We start from the raw sequence: 6,687 nt of genomic DNA, 5'->3' as shown, positions 1-6,687 counted from the left end.
AATTACCCAAGACCAATGGGACTGTCTACTGAGATTTAGCACTTCACTTTCTTGCTATTTCACTTGTCTTTATCTCCTTTTACTTTAAGTATATATAGCTATTGTATTCTGTTGCATTTACCTTTATATATTTTGATGTGTCTTTGAGAACATTATACAATGAATTTGACTGTGTCCACCGCCTCTCTCAACTCTTCTCAGTATAACTCCCTCTCCTACACACCTAATTATTCTTTCTTATCAAATCCATCTTGTGCTACCTGCAAATACTTACATATTTATGTTTGCACTGAAGCATGGTTTTTCTTACCAGGGGCCAAGCCATTATGAAAAAATGATTTTCCTTCTTCTAAAGGATGAAAGTTGCCAAAACTCCTCAGTTACCTGTGAACTTCATGGCCTTATCCTATCTCCAAGCCGGAATTTTTTCTGGTTTGAGATTGTACATGCAAACATAGCTAATATAAGATCATATTTGAACTCACTCTGTTGTGTCCTGAAAATATTTTTTTAATCTCTAGTCATCTACAAGCTCTGGCTCTTAAAATTCTTCTACCCTCTCTCCAAAGTAATCCTAAGCTTGGAAAGAAAGAGGTGACAGATAGATAGATAGATAGATAGATAGATAGATAGATAGATAGATAGATAGATAGATAGATAGGTGATATACATATATATCTCCCATATAGTGCTGAGCCTTCCACAGTCTCTAATTCTCTGCACATTGGCAAGTAATGCTAATCTCCATCTATTACAAAAAGAATCTGTGACAATGAGAGTTCAAAGGTGTACTAATGTATCGTATAATATTAAGTCATGGCAAATTGGTTTGATACTATGTCCATTGAGGGGAATAATGGTGGCGGGCTCTTCCCTAGGGTCTATGACCTGTCTAGCACAGGTTTTAGCTCTTGTAGTGGTATAAGGTATGATTTTCATCTTGTAGAGTTAGACTTAGATTGAGTAAAGAAGTTGTTTATTCCCATGATATTTGTGCCACTACAGCACTAGTACGCCTGTCTTTCCTGGATGGTGCATATTGTACTTGAAGTGTTCACAAGATACAATTGTATATATAACATATAACTGAAAACATGGTCGTTTTAGGCTGCACCTATTTTAATCTTTCCATTTCCTTGAGAATTGAATTCAGATACTCTTTTTTTTCCTCAAATACTTTTTAGTTTCATGGTAACTTGTATCATGGGAATTTCATTGCTAGCCTACACAAGTTCATACCACCCACTTGTGCCACAGCTTCCTTTACTAACCATATCAGCTCCATTTATTCTTTCCCACAACATTCTGAGTTTTAAAAGATTGATTCATCTCTACTGTATTCTATATTGAGGAATTAGTTCCATGAGAATTGTTTCATTCATTAATAAATCTTTAGTATCTGCTTGTTTTGACAATACCATAAATACCATAAATACTCAAATATCATGTGTCTACCTGAAAAATAATTCCAAAGCTCTAAAACAATATCCCAGAAAGAATTTCTTGTCATGAGAAAAGAAATTGCTGGAGTTTGGTGGCTTTTCACTGTACTCTTCAAAAGCCATCCTCAAACATGTAAAGAATGAGATTGTAATCTTCATTGGTATGTGAATTAATGTCTTTTACTGGTCATTAAATTTTATTTCTCACATATCCAGGCTCTGCTAATACCTACTGGAAAGTACAGAAATCATTTAAACACTTTGACATTAGAGCTACAGATTCAAATTTTATGGGGAGGCTAACTTTATGTTCAGTAACTTGCAGCTAACATGACTAAAATTCTAAGGTCTCATGTAGTCAGATCCACCTTAAAATTTTACCCAATATTCTGAGATGTTTGCCAAGTGTAAAGACATTAAGCAAGCTGTCAGGAGAGGTAGTNATAATGCTCCCAATGTGACTGATGTTAATGTGAGAAGCAGAGGCTTATTGGAAAAAAATAAATGCCTGCATGCCCAATAATTAGGCTTTGACCCCAGCAACCTACATGGTGGAGAGAACCTTCTCACACAAGTTGTACTCTTACACACACACACACACACACACACACACACACACACACACACACACACACTAAATTATAAAATGAAAACATAAAGAAGTGGTCCAGACAGACTAGAGATTCATAACAAGAGGATATAGCATAGAATTAAGAGGATATCTGTTGGGCATTAAAGATGGCTAACCTTTTAAGAGTACAGACTACTCTTGCAGAGGACCTGGGTTACCAGAACTCATACTCACAGCCATTTAAAATTACAGATCTAAGAGATTCAGTAAACTTTTCTGCCTTCTAAAGCGACCTGGCTTGAGTATGATGCACATCCTTAAATGCAAAACACTAATACACATAAAAGGAGAAGAAAATAAATGGTTTTAAAAATTAAAAAGATAGGTTATTAGAGAGAGGTGGTCTATGGGAACTTTAGAAATTTCTCTGCTGACAGTATGTGTTCCTATGATAGTATTGGTCATGGTGTTAATAACAGATTTTACTTTTACTTATATTAGCCTTTATTTCCCACTTTATCTGAGAACATCAACAGGAGAATGGTGCATATCACAGCATCAATTCAACTCATCTGGGCAATGGAAGTCAGGGCAACTCTTCCCCTTTGAATGATCCCCATCTAAGAATCAAAAAGTTCTGATTCCTAATATTTTTTAATTTATAGTTTCCTAATCTTCTATTGTACCAACCATTGGAATGAGCGTAGGGTAGGGTCCCAGCTGAAGGATTTGGAGAAGGGAGTGGAGCTGAGGGGGGTTGCAGCCCCATGGAGGGAGCAACAGTGTTAACAGGACAGACTCCCTGGAGCTCAGGGGGACTGGACCACCAACCTAAGAATACACATGGAGGGACTCATGGCTCTGGCCGCATATGTGGCAGAGAATGGCCTTCTTGGACATGTGTAGGAAGAGAGGCCCTTGGGCCTGTTGGTGTTCCATGCCCCAGTGAAGGGGAATGCCAGGGCAGGAAGACGGAGGGGGTGAGTTTGTGGTGGAGCACCCTCAAAAAGGCAAGGGAGGAGGGATGGCATAGAGGGCTCCCAAAGGGAAGACCTGGAAAGGGGGAAACATTTGAAATGAAAATAAAGAAAAAATCCAATAAAAAAAGAAAATATATAATTTCTCAACTATGCAAAATATATAAGGATATGCATTGTATAAGGAGCTTCACTAATCCAAAGAAATAGAGGCAGCTACATTATGTGCCAGATTGTCAGAAACAAAGGCAGGCAAATTCCTGAGATCCAGGACAGCCTGGAATACAGGGAATCCAGGCCCAGTTGTGGTAAAAAATGTTGATTTCAGGACATTGTTCCACCCACCTATTTTAGCATCTGTGCTTTACAGAGGCCAGCAAAACTCTGAATTCTTTTGCAATACTGAAAGGAAATGTGGGCTTGTCTCCTAAAGAGGGCTGGGTTACGTGGTACTGATTCATAAGATAATCAAAAGAAAACCTGGAATAAATTACTGAAGTAATATGTAAATAAAGAAAATGAGCTTTATTGTTCAGCATAATATAAGCTAACAGAAAGCTATAGCTGTTCTTTAGAATTTTTTATTAGATATTTTCTTTAATTTACATTTCAAATGCTAACCCCTTTTCTAGTTTCCTCTCTGAAAGTCCCCTAAACCCTCCCCACCCCACCATCTCACCCCCACCCTTACCCTACCCCTACTCTGCTCCCCAAACCACCCACTCCTGCTTCCTGGCCATGGCATTCCCCTGTACTGGGGCTTATAATCTTCCCAAGACCAAGGGCCTCTCCTCCCATTGATGGCCAACTAGGCCATCCTCTGCTATATATGCAACTAGAGACATAAGCTCTGAGGGGGTACTGGTTAGTTCATATTGTTGTTCCTCCTATAGGGTTGCAGACCCCTTTAGCTCCTTGGATACTTTTTCTAGCTTTCTTTCTTTCTCCCTTTTTTCTTCCTCCCTTCCTTCCTTCCTTTCTTCCTTCCTTCCTTCCTTTATTTATTTATTTATTTATTTATTTATTTATTTATTTATATTTATTTGGTCCTTTATTTTTTATTGATGTTGGGTAACAGGTTTTCTTTTTTCCTGGGGAAGTGGAATTGTTGTCCCTCACAGCTTTTTCTTAAATGGATATTTTATTTATTTACATTTCAAATGTTATCCCATTTCCAGATCACATAACCTACCCTGGCCTGGAAACCCCTATCCCATCCTCCCTCCCTGATTCAACCCAATCCCACCCCACCACCCTGGCATGCCCCTACAATGCAATATCCAGCCTTCACAGGAACAAAGGCATCTCTTCCAGTTAATGTCCAACAAGACCATCTTCTGCTACATATGTGGCTGGAGCCGTGGGTCCCTCGATGTATACTCTTTGGTTGGTGGTTTAGACCCTGGGAACTCAGGGGTTCTGGTTGGTTAATATTGTTGTTCTTACTATGGACTGCAAACCCCTTCAGCTCCTTCAGATCTTTCTCTAACTCCTGCATTAGGGGACCCCGTACTCAGTACAAGCAGCCTCTTATGTATTTGTCAGGCTCCAGCAAGCCTCTCAAAAGATAGCAATATCAGGCTCCTGTGAACAAGCTCTTCTTGGCACCTACAATAGATTCTGTGTTGGGTGACTGTGTATGGGATTGATCCCCAGGTGGGACAGTATTTGGATGACCCTTCCTTCAATCTCTGCTCCTCACTGTGTCTCTGCATTTCTTCCTGTGGGTGTTTTGTTCCCCTTCTAAGAAGAACTGAAGCATCTACCCTTTGGTCTTCCTTCTTGAGCTTCATGTGGTCTCTGAATTGTATCGTGGGTATTGAGAGCTTTGGGGAAAATATCCACTTAACAGTGAGTGCATACCATGTTGTTCTTTTGTGATTCGGTTACCTCACTCTGGATGATACATTTTAGTTCCATCTGTTTGCCTAAGAATTTCATGAAGTTATTGTTTTTAATAGCTGAGTAGTACTCCATTGTGTAAATGAACCACATTTTCTGTACCCATTCCTCTGCTGAAGGACATCTGGGCTCTTTCCACCTTCTGGTTATAATAAATAAGACTTCTATGAACATAGTGGAGCATGTGTCCTTATTACACGTTGGAACTTCTTCTGGGTATATGCCCAGGAGAGGTGTTGCTGGACCTTCTGGTAGTATTATGTTCAATTATCTGAGGAACCACCAGACTGATTTCCAGAGTGGTTGTACAAGCTTGCAATCCCATCAGTAATGGAGTAGTATTCCTCTTTCTCCACATCCTCGCCAGCATCTGCTGTCATCTGCATTTTTGATCTTAGCCATTCTGACTGGGGTGAGATGGAATTTGCCTTTCCCTGATGATTAAGGATATTAAACACTTTTTCAGGGTCTTCTCAGCCATTTGGATTTCCACAGTTGAGACTTCTTTGTTTAGTTCTGTATCCCATTTTTTAATAGTGTTATTTCATTTTCTCGAGTCCAGATATATGAGTTCTTTGTATATATTGGATATTAGTCCCCTATATGATTTATAATTGGTAAAGGTCCTTTTCTAATCTGTTGGTGGCCTTTTTGTCTTATTGAAAGTCTCTTTTGCCTTACAGAAGATTTGCAATTTTTTGAGGTCCCATTTGTCGATTCTCTATCTTTCAGTACAAGCCATTGCTGTTCTGTTCAGTAATTTTTCCCCTATGCTCATATCTTTGAGGCTTCTCCCCACTTTTTCTTCTATATGTTTCAGTGTCTCTGATTTTATGTAAAGTTCTTTGATCCACATTGACTTGAGCATTGTACAAGGAGATAAGAATGGATCAATTTGCATTCTTCTACATGGTAACCGCCAGTTGAGCCAGCACCATTTGTTGAAAATGCTGTCTTTTCCACTGGATGGTTTTTGCTCCTTTGTCAAAGATGAAGTGACCATAGGTGTGTGGGTTCATTTCTGGGTCTTCAATTCTATTCCAGTGATCTACCTGTCTATTGCTATACTAGTACCATGCATTTTTTTGTTATCACAATTGCTCTTTAGTACAGCATCAGGTCATGGATGGTGATTAAACAAGAGGTTCTTTTATTGTTGAGAATAGTTTTTACTATCCTAGGTTTTTGTTATTCTAGATAAATTTTAAAATTGTCCTTTGTAACTCAGTGAAGAATTGAATTGGAATTTTAATGCAGATTGTATGGAATCTGTAGACTGCTATCAGCAAGATAGCCATTTTTATAATATTGATCCTGCCAATCCATGAGTATGGGAGATCTTTCCATCTTCTGAGATCTTCAATTTCTTTCTTCAGGGACTTGATGTTCTTATCATCCAGATCTTTCACTTCCTTAGTTNGAGTCACACAAAGGTATTTTACATTATTTGTGACTATTGTGAAGGATGTTGTTTCCCTAATTTCTTTCTCAGCCTGTTAATACTTTATGTGGAGAAAGAACATTGATTTACTTGCATTAATTTTTATATCGTTACTGCACTGAAGCTGCTTATCAGGTTTAGGAGATCTCTGATGGAATTTTTAGGGTCACTTATGTATACTATCATATCATCTGCAAATAGTGATACTTTGACTTCTCCCTTTCCAATTTGTGTCCCCTTGATCGATCTCCTTTTGTTGTCTAATTGCTCTGGCTAGGACTTCAAGTACTAAATGGAATAGGTAGGGAGAAAGTGGGCAGCCTTGTCTAGTCCCTGATTTTAGTGGGATTGCTT

The sequence above is a fragment of the Mus pahari genome, chromosome 1 (assembly GCF_900095145.1).
Source record: "Mus pahari chromosome 1, PAHARI_EIJ_v1.1, whole genome shotgun sequence".
NCBI classification, from domain to species: Eukaryota; Metazoa; Chordata; class Mammalia; order Rodentia; family Muridae; genus Mus; species Mus pahari.
This window is presented reverse-complemented; position numbering follows the sequence as displayed.